The sequence below is a fragment of the Acanthopagrus latus genome, chromosome 23, assembly GCF_904848185.1.
Source record: "Acanthopagrus latus isolate v.2019 chromosome 23, fAcaLat1.1, whole genome shotgun sequence".
Classification (NCBI taxonomy): Eukaryota; Metazoa; Chordata; class Actinopteri; order Spariformes; family Sparidae; genus Acanthopagrus; species Acanthopagrus latus.
Window position 1 is genome coordinate 23,334,181 of NC_051061.1, and position 18,746 is coordinate 23,352,926.

Genomic DNA, 18,746 nt, shown 5'->3' on the forward strand with positions numbered 1-18,746 from the left:
GTGTATCCGCGAGTGTGTAATGAGCTTAATGTTTAAGACCACAAATGGAGACGGATTTATCTGCAGGAAGAATTAACTTGTCCGTTTCCTTTCTCTCTCTCTCTGCCTCAGAGAGTGTTTCCTATATCGTTAAAGTAAAAGTGAAAATTAATAATTAAGGCTCCTTAATACGCTCGTTACTGTAAAATATCTCATCAGTGACTTTTCAGGAACATCAAATAGTATAAAGGCAGATAAACTTCACAACAATCAGCACCTGAACAAGACAGTGTACAAGCGGTGTACTTTCAATTAAAAGTGAATTATTTTAGGTTTTAGGCCCTAAAATCTGCACAGACGGAGCTCAGATGTGGAACTTGAACTCATCACGCCACAAACACCACAGACACCAGAACAGACATTATTCTGCTTGACTTTAACAAAAGAGGGAGGAATCACATCCACATGTTGGATTAGTTAATACATTTGCATTTTACAACAGAGATTCAGTTAGAGCTGCAACTAACGATTATTTTCTTTGTCGTGCATCAGTCGATTGTTTTCTCCATTAATCTTTAAGCTGTTTGGTCTACAGCTTTGTGCATCCTGGTCTGTGAAGTGCGTGTTTTTTAAAACATATTGTCCAGTTTATCTGTGGATTGTTTTGTAACTTAGCAACTGAGAAACTCTCTGAGTGACCCTCCGCCTCAGAATCCACCAGTGATACTGCAGCACCCAACACAAGCCATGTTAATACTGCAGTCCACTTGTTCGTACACGGCAACATGGAGGTCGTCCTGCACGCTACACTTTAATATTTAATGTACAATATGTGAAGTGTGGCGTCTCTGCTCCATGGCTGCAGGAGCTCAGGGATCCTTGGAATGGTAAAACCTATAAAAATGTCAGAAAACAGAGAAAAAAAGGAAAGAAAATATTTACATTTAACAAGCTGGAATTGTTGGAAATTAGTGAAATAGTATAAGCAGCTGACGGATGAATCACTGCAGCTCTGGTTCAGGATTTGTGTCGTCTCCGCCTTGGGTGCGCAACAAAAATGAGTTAAGTGAGTGTTGATGGACTGTAAAGCACCACCGGATCTCGCAGTCCCACTCTGACACGACGATGTTTCATTCCGGGGCGTCGGACAGACGATGGCTCGCTGTCGCTGGTTTTTAGCGGGGCTACCCCGTGTTTATCTCTGAATTACAGGCCTCTAAATACTGTTTATATGTCGCTGTCGTCTGCTCGCACAGATTTTCTGAGAAGTGGCAATTTCCAGCCGAAATCAAAAAAAAAAAAAAAAGTATCGATTGCGCCGACGGAAAAGTTCAACTCCCCAAAATGAAGCATGGATGTGATTTGAAGGCTCGGAACTGAACCGAAGCACTTTGATCAGGAAATTTGAGGAGGCAACAATAGTGACATGGTTGTCTTCGCTGTAGATGAAAGGAGAGTCGAGGTAGTTTTTCTTTTTTTCCTCCCTCCCTCCCTCCGTCTGTCTGTCGGTCTCCATCATGCATTTTGCAGTAAACATCCTCTGACGGAGCCTCCATCTCTCTTTGAGACGCATGTTATCCAGGATTCAATCAAACTTGCATTTTGGAAGGAAATAAAAAAAAAAGTATCTTTTAATTAGTCCATTGTTCTTCGCAGCGTAGATTAAATTTCATAGACGCAGACAGCCGGCTTTCATGTTCAGAAGTTTCATGTGATGGATTCTCTTTGAGTACGTCTCTTTTATTACTCATAAACTTCACAATGGAGTCCAACGTGTGCCAGCCCCAAAGTTAGCAGACCCCTCCATCTCTCCGAGTACTTCTATTCGTCATGGCTGATTATACAGCATGGACTGCCAAAGTAGAGTGAGGCCTGGCTTTACCTCTGTCATTACCATAGTGTGGATATACACTACATCAGCTCTCTTTCAAACTTCCAGGCTGGTGGCAGGCAGGCAGCAGAGACTCTGGCTGCTGGGCACTGCTGCACGGGGCGTCAACCGCCTTCATTAATGATTCAAGAGACACTACCTCTTCTCTTGCCAAGACAGACAGAGGGAGAGGAGAAGGGCCCCTGAACTGAACAGCCCCATGGGTTAGCCTCTAACAATGTCCTCCCCCACCTCCCTCCCCTCCTCTCTGCACGCTCAACACACCCCAGCCCGGCTGCAGACTCAGTCCAACTCCCCGTCTACCTCATCCTGTCCGTCTCCGACCGCAGCCAGGTTGAAACTGAGCCGGTCCCACAGCAGCAAAAGGGGGGAGAGGCAGGTGAGGGTGTGTGTGGGGGGGAGGGAAAGGGAAGGAGGTAGAGTGACAGATAGCGGTTAAGGATGCTGACCGGAGCCTCAACCGCACTTTACCGGCCAGAGAGATAAGCGACATCCTGCTGGATCGGCGCTGGAGAGGAGAGCAGAGAGCCGCCATTCATTCATAGCTCGACCGACTTGTGCATGTGAAGTTATTTTACACCCGGTGTTGTGACTCAAGGTGCAGATGAAATGAAAAAAAAAAAGAAAGAAATTACAAGTGCTTAATAAAAACGTGCCATTTGTGATTAAAGTTGCTCGTATTTGGTGCCACGGCTGCCCTCTGGCCTTCTTTTATCAAAGCAGCTGAATGCACCAATTTGTTCCTCTGCCGTGATTAGATAACGACATGCAGCTATTGTGAGGATGTCATATTCTCCTATCTTATGCAACCATATGTAACACAGCCCCCCCTCCGACAGTAAATACCTGTAAGGCTCTCTGGCTGCTACCTGAAGCTGCAGCAGACACGCCGCCATTTTTGTTTTTTGTTTTATCTCCTGCTTTCAAGAAACCGATCTGCAGTCCCCGACTCTACACGCAACTCCTTTAAATTGCTCTAATATTGCGCAATTAAAGGGGACTGTGGTTTTGTGAAAATGTAAGCAGAGACCAATTTAAAAATTTCAGCCGCCGCGAGGCTGCTTTGTGGTGGATGTAAGGGGATGAGGTGTGGTGCATCCCACCCACATCTCCGTAATTATTCGGCTGAAAGCGATAACCCACTTTCGTCGAGTTTTGTTGCACTCAGCACAAACTCCTCAGCGGTTTGTAAGACACATACCGCCGTGATTGAAAGGCGCACTAAATGTGGGAGATGGTGTCTTGCCATGCAAACTATCCCGCTTTTTTTTTTTTTTTTCCTTCTCCATCTCTTCCCCACCCACTTCAAGCAAAGTGGCATTTCCATTTTAAGATTGCCTCCCGAGCCCCTTTGTGGATAGAATCGAATTACGCTGAAAAGCACCGATTGATTCTTTCTGAGCACAATAGTTTTCATCATTTAAGCCAATCCCAGCAGGTTTCCCTTTTCTTGAAGTACCTATTGAATCCGGTCCAAGAAGTCATTGTGGCCATTTCATTGTTTCAAAATGGGTAAATGGGTGAATGGGTTCTGGGATCAGGAAACACAGCTCTGAGGAACCGTGTCAGAGGGGCCCGGTGTGAGATGTAGATGTGGCGGGCGAGGAGGGGGGACGGGGGTCAAGAGTTCAGCTGGTACATGCTTGAGGTCTACGGTATGCGTTTCACTGCTTTAATACACAAATGGGCTTGTCAGTGACTCTACCTAGAACCCAAGGGCCCTTTTTAATGGCAGCACCGAGGACGGGATCCCGGCTCATTACGAGCGCTAATTTGCCACAAGGACGGAGCGGCAGAAAGCGGCAGGTTCAGGCTCAAAGCCGACGCCGGCCGAGAAGCAGCAGTGGCACATTTTTTTGATGGAGGGAGAAATAAAGAGTAGGGAGGTTATCCTGGAGGTGTGTGATAAATGAGCACCCACCATTCCAGCTCTCTGCAGCCACCCACACCCAGGCCACCCTATCCCACCCCACCCACCACCCAGCGTCTGATTACCCTCTGAGGGCACGGTAACGCAGCCTTCATGGTCATAATCTCGGCATGCGAGGCCCCACCCCAAACCTCCCCCACCCCACCGGTGATGAAAGGCAGAGCAGGTGACGAGTTCACATCTGCAAACGGGCTTTAATCAACTTTCCTGCAGACATGCAGTAATGTAAAACAGAGGATGAGGAGGGAGGCAACCACACCACCTCCCCTCTCCGCTGCCTCATCGCCGACTAGGTGAGGATGAGGAGCTAACGGGAGGTACATCGCTTTTTCCAACCCCACTCAGTGCCCACTGACATCAGCTGCCAGGTTCACAGGCGCTGAGGGAAGGGGGGGCAGCAGAACGCCTCTGGACCAGACTCAGGCTTTGTCAGTCTGCGCTTTGACTAGCAACCTGTGCTGACGGACAAAGAGAACAGGGGCACTCTGGGTACTCCACAAAGGGTTTGAGTTGGACGTGTCCGCAGGAGCTGCTGCAAGTGATGTTGAGCCAGCGATACATGGATGAGATCCATGTGCACTGTCACACCGGCACTGGTGTTGTATATCAGTGAGACACTCCAGTTCTCGTCTGGAGGGATGCCAGTCTGATGAGCTGGAAGCGAGGATTTTTTTTTTTTTTTTTGGTGCACATTTTTACTTTTTTTTTTTTCCCCCTTCCTCCCTCGTCAGCAGAGCAAAAAGAATCCTGCACGCTCTTTAAGGCTTTGCTTTTTAAACCAGATATGAGACGGTGACTGAGGAGGCCTTTTTGTTGCATTAAAATGCGTGAAATGTGGAATCATTGCGAAATGTCACCGACAGTCACGGTCACGTCTCCACCTCCTCCTCCTCCTCCTTCACCCTCCACCCATACCTGCTTATGAGCGCAGACCTGAATTTCATCCCCGCTTCTTCCTCTGGCTGCAGCCGAGGAAATTACACCATTAAGGTGAAGAAGAAGAAGAAGAAGAACAGCGAGAGTTTCCTGTGTGTGTGTGTGTGTGTGAGCAGCCCTGCGATGTGTGTTTATGTGGGATGTTTTATTAAAGGTGTCTGTCTATTGTGTTTTAAAATGGAGCTTGCTTGACCTCCACCGCACGACCGAGCGCTGTTGAAATATTTACCATCCGCAAAAATTGTCACTTCGCCCGACGCCGCCCGATCAGTCATCTGGCCTGCGTGACCCTCGATTACTTCCACCCCCTGCCTCCCTGTCAGGCCGACATGATCAGGCCCTGGTGGCTGCTTTTGTCCTTTTCCCCCCGTAATGTAGTATTTCATGCTTTCTTGCCCGATCTGCTCGATCAGCAGTATTCCCTCTGTCCCTCTGCACTTCCCCCTAGTTCACCCTGTCCATTTCCTCCCTCCATTGGTTTGACATACACGGCAGAGAACTTGCTTTCTTTTTTATTTTTTCCTCTCACACCGACGTGGATTCAGCGGAAGTTTAGATCATGATGCGCTTATTGACTTTCTTTCGCCTCTCGTCTTTGAAGCTCGTCTTAGAATAATGTCAGAATGACCAGAAACTGATATTGTACTCTTCTGTTCTCCTGCTCTTAATCTAATTAAAATTCATTCCCGATCTTATCTCCGGTGCAGATTCAATGTTGACGGATACTTAACTGTCAGAAAGTAATTATAAAGCAGTGTTATTCCCACCGAAAAATGATGAATTAAAGTTTCACTCAAACAGTCGAGAGCAGAAGTTAATATGTAACATGAGGTTTCTGCGTGAGATCAGATATAATCCTCCTGCTCTTTCCCTCCGTCGTTGGATAAACAGAGACAATCTTCAAGCCCTCTTTATTTATATCCTTAAGACCAAACCCAAACCTTGACTGTATATTTTTCTTTTGAAGATCCCTTCCGTGGATTAAGGTGCTCCTAATTGACTCAATTATCCCGTCCAGCCAAAGTTTGAAAAGTAAAGTGTGGGTTGCGAGGATTTTTCTGGCATTAAGTCGTCATTGAGGGGGCACGCGGGCCCAGTGTATTTACTGCCAGAGCCCGCGTTTATCCGACCTGATGCCTCTAATGCGGGTATTAATCTCCACAATGCGTTCTCCCCTCCAATATGGGTCGTGTCATCTCTGGTTAGTGGAGTCTCCTGATGAAATTGTCCAAAACTCCACCGATCAATCAGGCTTGCCGAGGGGATTGATTTTCTTTCATCTTTCTCGTCTTCTCTTTCTCTTCCTGCCCCTCTCGATTCCGAGGCCTCTGATGTTTCTCAATGTAAGACGAATGTCGCGCAGAGGGTAAAAGAATGGCTCGCTTTGACCCACACCTACAAAACATTTCTTCTTCTTCTTTCCCCTTTAAATCCTCTCTTTTCTCTTCAGACGCTGGTGAAGAGAAGCCCCCCCCCCTTCTCTCTCTGTCTACATTTGCTCTCTGGCAAAAAAAAAAAAAAGAAGAAGAAGAAGAAGAAATGTTTCTCCAAACAGAGTCCTTTCATTTGTTCTCTTTCTTTCTCCGGCTGAGATGTGCATTGTTGGTTGTGGTGAAAAGGCTACGAGGCAGCGAGCAGGCGGGTCGGACCCCAGTTTCCCTCTCCGGCTTCGGGACGGCAGCTCGGCAGATCAACACCTCCTCCTCCTCCTCCTCCTCCTCCTCCCCCCCCCCCCCCCATTTATATGGGCCTCACGACTTTCCCCATAATGAAATATTCACAGGTCACTGGTTCCCTGAGAAATGATGGGGGTCAGTCAATTGCTTTTCAGCGAGTAATTTTCTCCCCCTTCAGACGGCCCTGCTTGTCGTGTTGACAGTCATTAGCGCAGGAGGAAGGCTGGATCGAAGCGCAAGTGTGACACTTGTCAGACAGTCGCAGTCTTTAGCTCCTCTGCCTCTCTTTTATTTCCTGCCACCTTTTCTTCTTCTATTTTATCTCGCTCTTTTTTTTACGCGCCGTTTTCTTTCTTCCTTTCTTTCTTTGTGTGTGTGTGTGTGTCTGTGTGTGTGTGTGTACCCCCGCTGCTTTTCAGCTTCAAGTCAGCTGGATAAATCGCGCAACTGTAGGGTTGGTTTTTTTTTTTCCTTTTCATATTTCACCCAGCTTCTATTTTTTTTTTTCCTTTTCCTTTTTCCTGCCGAGCTGGTTAATTCAATCCAGAGAATTTCCAGCTTTTCCTGTTACTGTGTTAAAAAAAAAAAAAAAAAATAGCTGACTCTCGTTCTTCTAAATGTCCCTTTTTTTCATGTATAATGATTCACTTTGAAACAAGGCCATCAAAAGCCAATCAAAAGAGACACTTCAGATTTGGTGATTGGTGATTAGACCTCTGGAAATCCCAGGGAAAGTTTAGCCAAGGCTCCTTTTTTCTTTATGACTCGGCCTGACCTTTAAAGATATTACCATTTGACATGATGAATGGTGCACAGAGGAGACAGAGACTTTTCCTATTAACCAGCCAGGGTGGAGGCAGATCACACTCTTTTCCTAAATCCTCCTCCACCCTCCAGCCTCCAGCTCCCTGTCTTTAAAGGGGAGGAGAAGAAAGAAAGAGTCCCGTCAAGCGGTGACACAGTGTTAAAAATGATGCAGGGGGGGAGGTTTCGAGTGGGGGTCCTCGCTTGGTACAGGCAGCACAGATGACTAGCCTGACCCCAAGGAAAACTCCAATTAGCTAACAGTAATGGCCGGGCCCGGTGCCGGGTGTCTGCAGGCAGCCACGGCGCCTGACCCTTAGGCCTCCACGCTCCCTCTATCTGCTGCGACGTGATGGAGAGCTGCACAGCCACCGTGGCAATCTGTTTCCATTGTGTCAGCTGCCACATAGCAGCGACCGCATGCACACACACACACACACACACACGTCGGTGTGTACTCGGGTTACCACCAAACACATCCAGCTGATTGTCAGATATGATGTAGGCTTGTGTTCAATTAAATTAATAAGGGGTCCGGATCCTTAACTCCTGCCGCCGCCGCTGAGGGGGGATTTTCGGTCCAATTTGGTGGATGTTCTGGTTGTTAGCCGGCCGGGATTAAGCATCCGGAAATCTCACAGAATCTCACAAAACTTAAAGTGATTAGTTTTGGCCGTGTGGACGCTTTCACATTTTCCACAATTTTTTCTTCTCACGAACATTTTTTTTTTCCTCAAAATAGATCTGAAGATAATCGAATCTCTTTGGGATTTGGACATTTTACAGACGCGATGATTCATCGATTGATCTTGAAAATAACCAACCTTGTTCCTAACTTTGCAAGGAATACATCTATATATCATTTTTGACAATTTCCTCATTAGCTCCTTCTTGTTTGACTCCAGTGCAAACGTGTATCGTCCGTCCTCTTAATCTTAATCCAGATTGAGAGCAGATCACACAGAACCCTTCCAGCAGCAGAGCCTGAGAGCCCTCATCATTAAGGGATACTTGACACAAGTGGTTGTAACCTGCAGTCGCTTTCACGCTTCCTAAACCTCCGAAACCGTTTTTATTTTTACCATGTTGTTTGTTTTGGGTCCATTTCCTGATGGTGCGACCTCCCGTTATCCGTCAGCACGTGCATCTTCTCTCAGATGCTGAGTGATCGTCCTCTCCCGTCAGGTTCTGTGCAGCCTTGGCGAGGTGTGAATGCTTCGTGTGATTGGACGATAAGTGCTCCTCGTCATTAAGAGACACTCGACAGAGACTATCACAGAAACAAACAGCAGTGCAGCAGCAGTGTTGTGCCGTCTGGTAACGTATCATTTTCTTTTTATGTGTCCGTTGTGTTCGTGTCGGTTTTAATTTTTCCATCTTCTTCAGCAGTGGAATAGTTTGTTTTGGGTCCACGAGGATCGTAAAACGAGAACATTTAGATTAAATTAGTAGGATCAGTCATTTTACTGCGAGACGCTTCAGGACGACAGGAGACAGTTCGTTTTTCTTCATTAGAGCGGCAACGATCAGACGGTCCAAGAGAAACAAATCAGCCGTTATTTTGACAAAAGGTTCATTGTTTCAGTCGTTTCTCAAGCAAAAAAGTCCAACAAATCTTCTGGTTCTGATTCTGAAATAAGAAGAGAACAAATAATTGATTTAAATTGACACTAATCATGAACAAAAACAGCCGGTAGAAGATCTGAAGTTTCCTCTCAGGTGTTCCAGCTGAGCCCTTCACACCCGGCGACACCGTCTGAAACACACCGACCAGCTCGAGCACGATGCTGAGGACAGTCAGCGCAGAAAGAAAAACACCAGATTACAAACACTTCTCCAACAAACTGAACGAGCGCTCTCTCTCACGTCGTGTCGTATCTTTACGTTGCTGCAGCAGAGTTCACACCAGACGCCATTTTGTGTCTCCTTTTTGCAACCGGCTCATCTTCAGATTTCCTTCATTAGGTGTGAATTAAAAGAGTACAGCTCCCAGTGAAGTCAATGAGTGTTTGTAATACACTCAGTCTGTGTAGTAATAAAAAAAACGCAACAACTTTATTTAAATATTCGTTTGCCTGCTTGTTTATTCATTCACTTCTTCTTCTTCTTCTTCTTCAACACGTGTTGCTGAGTCGGCAGCCTCTCTCGGGCGAGGCGTCGCCCTGCGGTGCTCTTCACACAGCACGTTAACTCTCGGTGCAGTTTTCTGCTGATGGCCACCGAGCAGCTCAGTTAGGGGGATAAGTGCTTTGCTGAAGGGCACGTAGGCTGGAGATGGTAACTTGGAGGGAAGTTAATTTACCTGCCAACACTTTATGCTCGCAGCCAGCGTGAGGAATTATGTTCAGCAGGAGCAACGTTCTCCACGTCTCAGGTTTCTGTTGCCTCTGATAACAAATGTGTTCCTCTCGGTGAACGCTGGATTTTTAAGTATTATGCCGTTTCTGAAAGAGGTGAAACATTCAGATTATATATCCATCGTATTAATGTGTTTCTCTAGGAATCGTTTACAGGAACTGAACGTTTACTGATTTTCCTGCACCTCTTAAAACAGCTCACAAATATGTCATTTCATATTTTTAAGAAAAGCTAACAAGTCATTTACAAACACAGCTGAACAGATGAATTTCTAGCAAACAGGAGGATTCTGGGTATTAATGGGGACTATTTTCATTAGGCGGATTAATCCACATTGTAGTGAGTCTTTGTGTCAGCAGGCGGGAAAAAAAAGATATTAAAAATACTTTTAATTCACTCTTTTCATGGGATTCATTCATTTTAAAGGATTAGTCCAAACAAAACGTCTATTTATTGACATTTTTGAAGCTTCACAGTAAAACAATATTCTTCTAAACACCTGAAGAAGATGGAGGCTCGTTTTAAAATGTAAACATTAAATCGACTTTATTTACACTCTCACATGATGTCGACCCACTCACCCTGTCTGAAGAGGGTGCAAACGCTTTTAGCTTAGCAGCTACAGTGAAGATCTGAGCTCAATAAAAGGTGTAAATAAAGTGTTTTAACATCAGTTTAGGATCTGAAGCTTCTGTAGACGGACGAGTCTCCAGCTGTTTCAGTTTTCAGGAAACGTTTCTTCGAAGACGAAACTCCATCCGCACTGAGCTGACTCTGCATTGTTGTGTGGACTGCTCCTTTAAGAGACGTACATGCCATCAGCGACTCTGTGATTTTAACATTAACATCCTCACTCTGTTCATCAGCAGCTGGAAGCTCCATTATTCCAAACTTTTTTTGTTTGTTTTTAACTTAAAAACGAGCGGTGATTAATTAGGAGAGATGGATCTCTGCTTCCGCCTATTTACTTCTGCATCCCCTCCTCTTTTTTTTTTTCCTCCCTCTCCGCCGAGGGGGGGCAGATGTTTATACAGAGGAGATATTGCAGTGCAGCAAAGCCAAATATACCGACTCCATCAGAGAGCACAGCCCGTTCAAAGATGGTTTGATCTTGTTTAGATTTTGATAAACACATCTGTGTGTGTGTGTGTGTGTGTGTGTGTGTGTGTGTGTGTGTGTGTGTGTGTGTGTGTGTGTGCTGATTATTTCACACGTAAACAGGAGGACCTGCTGTGTATCACTATTACAGCCTGTGTCAACATGTAAACATTGCACGGCATCAATCTTGCACTCAGCACAAGTGGACTGAGCTATTATGTTAAAAGCCCATTTGCTCCGACATGTTCTGAGCCAACATGGCCTCTTCGCCCGGTGGGAGGAGCCTCATCCCGGCCGAGTATTGATAGGCCCATTGATTGATTGATAGTCCCCGGTGATTTATCGATTCATCTCCGTTCCAAATGAGCTACGAGTGCTTTTTTTTTTTTTTTCCTGCCCAGAGGAAAACAACCGCACTCTCACACAAGCTGCTGTAATGAGAATTCACTGACTGATTCTGAGCCGCAGCAGCACCGACGAACACTCTCCGATCTTTTTTTTTTTTTTTTATTTTGGGGAGGGGGGGGATGTAGAAGGAGAGAGAGAGAGAGAGAGAGAGAGAGACGTGGTATTTGAAATTGAAAATGAAAATTGTTGCGCGGTGTTGTGCTGTGAGATTTAGAGAAAGATTCACTCAGGCAAAGCGCTTTACCCCATCACTGTACAAAGTCAATCTCCTCCTCCCGAGGTTTTAAGAAGAGTTTCGGGGCGTCCTTAGGTAGTTAAAAGTGCATCGACTGTGGATGGGCTGGTGGGATGTGTAGATTAATGCGGTGGAAAGCCATCCCTCAAAGTGCTTAGAATAATTAGAGTCAGGCTTCCAACAGAATGGGCATGTCACTGGAGGAAATTGTATTTTTATTTACTGTGTCGGGTCTCCCTTGGCCTCCCTCTCGCTCTGTCTCTGCCTCTCTCCATTTGTACGGTGGTGGCGGCGGCGGCGGCGGCGGAGCAGCTTCAGGAGCCGGGTGTTTCTCAAAGTGTCTTAAAGGTGCTGTCAGCGCACCGTGATGCATCTCTTGGATTTGTATCCGTGCGTGTTTCCACGTGTGGGCGCACACCATTTGTATTCCACGCGGGCATTTGTATTCAGGGAGCGGCGCCAGCGTTCGTTCTGTGGGTGTTCATACGCTCCTATGTTACACAGCTCACAACTATATATGTAAATCTGCAGCACCGGGCCCGGTTTGTTCTGTTAATGTGTACATGTGTGAGGTAAATTGGGTCCGAGTGCAATTTTAAGCTACTCGTACTACACTCCAGTTTGTTCTCCTTTTTATGCTACTTTACACTTTTTACTTTACTGCATGTATCTGACAGCTGTAGGTGAAAGTCACTCTGCAGTTAAAACCATCAGAAATCATTAACTAACGCGACTATACCGTGTTTGTATGACACATTTTAAACTGTACATGTGATTAATGCAGATCACTACGTATGGATCTGTCTCAGTTTGATATTAAACTTTTCTTTTATTCATTTTTTAAGCAGATGAAACATGCACAACTTCTCAGAATACTTTTTATAGCCACTGATTATTTGTTAATGACGATCGCTCGTTCGATTGGATGGAAGTGTTGGATTTTGATGCTTAATTAACACGTTGTTAATGACGAACAGTCTGTGAATAATATTTCTCAGAAGACGTTTCAGAAAACCGCCGTTATTTCCCGTAAATAAACCTGATATTCTACTTTATGTGCTGCTTTCTGTCTCACTGCCCACGGAAAGCTTTAGAAAATGGCTCCCACATTTAAAGTATAACTTCAAGAAAAAGGTTTCAGTATTTTCCTAAAACAGCTGCCCGCTGCAATTTTTAGCAAACAAAAGTCAAACAGGAGGATTGAGGGCAGTTTTAAGGGACTATTTTCAGCAGCGTAACGATTCGAATTTGGTGCTCTGGTGAGTATTTGGGGCAGCAGGACAGTGTGTGTGTGTGTGTGTGTGTGTGTGTGTGTCAATTCATTCTTTTTAAAAGAGAAAACACAAAACTTTTCCCACAAAATAAGCACTTCTGAAACACTCTGCTAATAACAGCAGCATTATGCAGATAACACGAGCACTTTAACCGTCTTAGTGTCGCCGCTTTTACTTTCATGAAAAGATCTGAACTCTTCCTGCATCGTGTGTGTGTGTGTGTGTGTGTGTGTCTCTGCCCGTCTGCCCGTGAAACTGTTGAGGTATTTCCCATCTCGGTGCAGCGGTGGACGCTGGTGGACAGCGAGGCGGACCATTGATAAATTGATCACGGTGAAATTGTGGAGTAGTGAGACATGCTCTAAATCCCTCCCCCATCGCTACACGTCCCACGCACACACACACACACACACACACACACACACACACACACACACGGTGGCTCTGGCATCAATTATTGTGGATTGCGTGGTTGACAGAGTGTAAACCAGGTGCCAGCCCTCAATCCAATTAAAGAGATTTAATTGGAGAAAATAAATGGAGTGTGTCCACAAAGTGCTGGCTTACCCACATTTAGTGGATTCTCTCTTCTTCCTCTTTTTGTTTTTTGTTGCTGGTTTTTTTTTGAGAAGTAAGGTTTTTGTTTATGAAAGACCGATTGAATCTAATAAAGCCTCAAGGCTGTTGCTTTTCCTTTTTTTTTTCCTCCTCCCAGACTGCCTTGCTCCACAGGTCAGTAATGCAAACAATCCAATTTCTCCCGTCTGAGCGCCGCACTGGCATGTAGAAATGGGATTATTATCTAAAATGGGGCCCAGCAGGTGTTTCTGCGATGCAGTGTAATTTTAGGAGGGTGATAGCTCTGCGCAGGGTCCGGGGCTTAAATTCCCACAGATACTCTTAAAAGGAACATCTAACAAATAAGTTGGCAAGTCCTTCCACTCCTGCCCATTAGCATTATTACCGGCAGATCAGGCCGTTTTCCAGAAGTGATTTCCACCACGACTGCATCGTCTGCAGTTGTCTGCGTGAGACGGCAGCCATCACAGCTTGAGGAGTTCGCGGAGCTAAAGAGAGGCGTCTGAAGCGGTCAGGTGGCGCCCGCGGTGGTCCCGACTCCTCCACATCTCGCGCTTTTTCTATCCAAATTTGTCCCCGGGGGGAAGAGAGAGAGAGCGGCTCATCCCCGTCGCCACTCCGCCCCGTCGCCACCGCCACCATCCCGCATCTCCTCACAAGGGACAGACATGCATAATTCAGGATTGTTATCTGTCTGCTGCTTACCCCCTTCTTCCCCCATACACACACACACATGCACACAGATCTGCAATGAAACAGTCTGACTGCACATCAATGATTCACCAGACAGCTACCCCCCCTCCTCCACCTCCTCCACCCCCTCCCCCCCCTCCCCTCCGTTGAGGGAATCATATGGAGCCGACAGGGACTCCACGAGCATGCAACTTCCTATAATTGGAATGAAAAAAGGGGCGAGTGGTGGAAATGCTGTATCAGGGATCTGGCGAGAGCGGCATAGGTGTTCAAACAGCCATTCAGCAGTGTCAACCAGCAGATGGGGGACTGGGTGCGTACGTTGGCCCACTCGTTAGCCACCGCGGAGAGAGGCGACGTGCCGCTGAGGGTTTTTTTTTTTTTGTTTAAGAGAGTAGAAACACTTCAGAGTTTGGATTCATCTCTGTGAGGAAGACAGATTCTAACTGTCTGAAATGCGGCAGCGCTGGGACTGTAGACGGTTCTCCTCCGCCCTCCTTAAAACTGAAAAAAATAAATAAATCCCTCTTAGCTTCCCGCTGCGAGCATCTCTGTTTCCCCAGGTCGCCCCTCGCCTCTTTATCCTCTAAATTCTTCCTTTTCTTCTTTCTCACCGCACTCACCTCTTCCCTTTTCTTAAACATCACAGGAGCAAATCAGCAGACAAGCGATTGTACAAGTTTTCTCAAGCTTTCAAGAATTACCACCATTTCATCACGGATAATCACAGTTAATAACCCTTCTCATTAAGGAGACGAGAATCACGGGTCATTAATATTGTTAATATCTTCTCCCTTTCCTTCTCTTCTATCTCTCTTATTCCCCCTCTCTGCGTGCCAGAGGGAGTGGAAACAAAAGGATGACTAAAAAAGAGCTTAGCGCGACAGTGATTAACCGATAGGGGTAGATGGACTGTGATGAATCAAAGTTATCTCTCAAATCTTAATAACTGGAATTAGCCCCTGATTAGATGAGCTTTGGCTACAGCGGGGAGTAGTCGGCATTTTCACTTCAAAGAATCCCGCCCATGTAAACCTGTCCCTCCCTCCACTGCAGAGCAAAGACGCACACACAAAAAAGAGAAAGACTCAGCGAGGCAAATAGGCCAATGGAATAAATTACAAAAAAAAAAAAAAAAAAGGGAATCATGAGAGAGCAGAGAGAATGACGAAGAAGCCGAGATAACACAAACAACCACGTTACACCTGTTCTCCTCGCTGGAAGCTGCTCGGCGTCGCGTCCTCTCTCCTCCCCCCCCCCCAACGTTTATCTTCCAGTTTTTTTAGCTTCCCTCCACACTCGGGGGTCCGGTGGGAGGTGTCAGAGACTCCGTGACAGGGTCATAATGAGAGTGGCACTCTCCTTCATTTGCATATGTTTGCCATTGTCACAGCGGTCAAGGAATGTCATGTCGAGATTCCTGCATGCTTAAGTAATGGCATTTTGTCCCCACGAGGAACTCTGGCCCCTGTATCATAATCCCAGCATGAGGAAGACTTGAATTAACATGACAATCAGCTGATTCTAAAACAAATGTTGGCTTTTTTTTTTAGCCCCCGTAGGATTTCTGAAGACTCATCTGCAGTCTGACGAGCGCCGCGCTGGCATGACGGCCATGTGGAATTGATTCACGAGGTTTATATGACCGGAATGACAGAACAGTCCAAACATTTCAGTTATCAGTTCTTTTCTTCTTTCCACTCAGGTCTTTATCTAAGTGATCAATAGCAATCTCAAAAGAAGGTTGTTCAGTTTTGGGAGTTTTCTTTTTTTTTTTTCTCTGACTGTGTGTCGATATCACTTTGTTCTGACAACTTTGGAAGAACTAAAAAAAAAAATAAAACAAATAAGCGGAGTGGAGAAAAGCAGCTGGGAAAAAAAAAGAAAAGTTCTTCTGTTTTTTTTTTGTTTTTTTTTTAATATGTGATGGGGTCAAAGCAACACGGCGTCTGTTCGCGCTAATAAACGAGTCTAAACACCAAACTGGATGCATCCCACAAGTTAATCCACATTTCTGACACCCAGACTCGAGTAATTAGTCCCAGATGTAAATATCTGTTATGCAACAAAAGAGGCAACGGCACTGAAACAGACAATTATCTCCTCTTATGGCGTTGGCAAAACGCTACGAGTCTAACCATGTGTAACTGATGGCTTTCTCACACAGGCCTCCGGGCTTATTTGGATGTGTTTTAGCTTATTTATTTATCTACCTGAGTTTTTACCATGCAGAGCCGGAGCCCAGACGCAGCTGTGGCGGAGACAGACAGGTTCATTACATGTCACAGGAGTTCAAAGTGATCCTCTGTCTACTCTGTTTATTAAGTGGCGCTCCGGCGTCTCTGAGGTATAGTAACACTCGCAGTCGCATCGCTAAGAGCAGCCCCCATCTCGGTGCGAGGCGCCGCGTGGAGCGCCTCCGCCGCAACGTAATGAAGAAATCAGCAAGGGATTGAGGAAAATGAACTCTCTTTCTAATACCTCCATCCCGGGCCGTGGAGCAAATAAGTGCTCCCAATAACGAGGAAAAATCACGTTAGAGGGGATGAAACATATGTGACATGTGAAAACGATTAAGCCTCTCGGAAAAAAATAAGAAGAAGAAGAAGAGAGCGAGCGGCAGGGAAACATGCACGAAATCTAAATTGACTTGGACGCGGAGCGAAGACACCGAGTGTTTATTTTCGAGGATTGATTTTTCCACAAATGAGGTGGAAAAATGGAAAGAGCGGAGTTTGCAAGGGGAGGAAATGTGAGACAAAACAATAACCCGCTCCCCAGCCTATCTGAAATCATAAACCTACTGTAATGGTGAGGAGGAACCGGGCTGCTGTTGAGATTGGAGGGGGGGGGGGTGTTTGTGAATCTGCATTAAACAGGGCTGCTTCTCCACATCTCCCCGCTCGCTCTCCCCAACGCTCGCTCTCCCAACACCGCGCTGTAATTGGTTGACTGGGGGGGGGGGGAGGGGAATCGCCGCTGCACCAAATATGTGCCTCATCATGAGAAACTCAGCTGAAGGTGTTTTGTTTTCTGGTTGTTGTTGTTTACCGCGTTTTGAGTTCCTCGCTTTTTCTCCGGCTCACCTTGGATTCACTGTGTGGCATGTGGTTGTAATTAACACATGCTGCAGCCTCTGGTGAGTGTTAACAGAGAGACTTGGAGTAAGATCATGTGGCTCGCCTAATTAAAATGGACCCGGCTAGACAGCCTTTATTTATGCGCCTTCAAGACAAAATGAATGCCAGTTGCCTGTGGAAATCATCTCAGGCCGTCTTTTCGCCTGCCTGCCTGCCTGCCTGCCCGTCTGTGTGTGGGGCTACAATTAACCGAGCATCAGCAGCCGAGCCGGGGACAACAAGAGGCTTTCATGCAGCTGGCTGAAAACCACTCAGTGTTTCGTTTGTGTTGCGTCAACTGATTGCCGCACGCCGGCCTCCGCTGTGCCGCATTACACTTTTCACTGTAAACTCGGCGCGGCTCTGCGCTGTGACGGCCCAGCGGGATTTGTCACAAGTTTGCCACTGTCACTGTCAGGCGGTCATTAAAACCAAATGAGCACTGTTCTGGAGAGGAACGCCGTGCGGTGTGACACTTTAGACGAGGTGCTGGAAAGCTTAAGATTAAATTAGAAAATGTTATGTCATCTGCGCCCTGACAAAGCAAGTTGCTTGTGTACATTCTCCGGTGAAGGAGTGAGACGGCGAACGCTTTATGTTAAGTCAACATTTAACTATTCATGCTGTTTGGATTATGCAGAAACACTGCAGAGCCGCTCATAAATCTGCGTGAATTGCTTAGCGTATAGAATCAGGAGGAGCATTTCTTGCTTGGGGACCATTAGTGTCATACAGTAAGGATCCATGTAAAGTAGGGAGGCCTCCGCTGAAAAATGATCCGAGCTGCATGTGACTGAGCTGCAGCCATAAAGCTGCCCACTCCATCACGGCCCGGGATCGCTGAGATTGATCAGCCCGCTCCCCATTTGAGTGATTTCCCTCCGGATTCAATGCAACGCAATTAGTCGCCCGCCGTATTTTGCCTTTGCGTTGCTCTTTGACCCTCCATCGCACGTATGAGTCAGTGGAGCACTCTGCCGATATGAGTTCCTCCTAACAGCTCCTGTATTTGCACAGCCCATCTCCTCTTGGCCTCTCATCGCCGTCCCTCGCAGCGCCGCTAAAGAGGATCACGGATCGCTGGCGAGCGGCCAAGTCGTTGTACCTGCTGAGATGGAATATAGCCTTGACCGTCCACACTGGGGGGGTTTAGCACCAGAGAAAGTCTGCGTCTCTCTCGCTCTGCCTCTTTGAGCTCTGGAGGCTGGGAGTCTCTCTCGGACTGGCAGGCTCGGCAGTGGGCATTACCACGAGGCCTTCCTGACCTCTTTGGCTCCTGATGCTGACTGTAAAAACAAAAAAAAAACCCTGCGCTCCAGAAGTGATCTCCTTAAGTAAGGGTTTTCCAATCCAATTTTACACGGGCAGAGTGCTTAAGATTAGAGATAGTGTTTTTTATTGTGCTCTTCAGTAATAGGAGTAGAAAGGGTGGAAGGAGAGATGAAGGGAAGGAGGACTGGAAAAGGATGGGAGATCGATAAATGCTGCTCTCCGCCGCTCGCCTTTATTCGTCGACGTGGTCGTTGTGTCCGTGGGGACGAGGGAGGTTTAGGCGGCTCATGGCAGCGGGCCACGTAAGGGGGGCATTAAAGTGCCGCAAGGGGACCTGCTCTTTCCCCATAAACAGGTAGAGAAACACTCGCCGGCATCCCAATATAACAACAAGTCGTGGAGCTCCTTCGACGCCGTAATGAACAGCAATCTGTTTCGGCGGAATGAGATGTGCCGCGTACCTGACTGGTTTTGTCGTGGAGGGCTTTTCATTA

At 46.5% G+C, this 18,746-nt stretch overlaps 1 protein-coding gene and 1 long non-coding RNA gene across 14 annotated transcripts in view; one reads left to right on the forward strand and one right to left on the reverse strand.

Annotated features, from left to right (window-relative positions):
- LOC119014606 (RNA binding protein fox-1 homolog 3-like) overlaps positions 1-18,746 on the forward strand; it is a 422,323-nt gene that overhangs the window by 355,059 nt on the left and 48,518 nt on the right. The window lies entirely within an intron of this gene.
- Positions 1-18,746, reverse strand: part of LOC119014608 — a 162,642-nt gene that overhangs the window by 1,845 nt on the left and 142,051 nt on the right. The window contains exons 4-5 of one of the 5 annotated variants that reach the window (XR_005073021.1): positions 9,519-9,660; positions 471-873 (exon numbers count right to left, since the gene is read on the reverse strand). The exons of 1 other annotated variant lie outside the window; for it this stretch is intronic. This is a non-coding gene — a long non-coding RNA (uncharacterized LOC119014608). Of the gene's footprint in view, positions 1-470; positions 874-9,179; positions 9,661-9,735; positions 10,372-18,746 lie in introns of those variants that run through there. 3 more of the 5 variants (XR_005073020.1, XR_005073017.1, XR_005073016.1) reach the window with 3 other exon arrangements.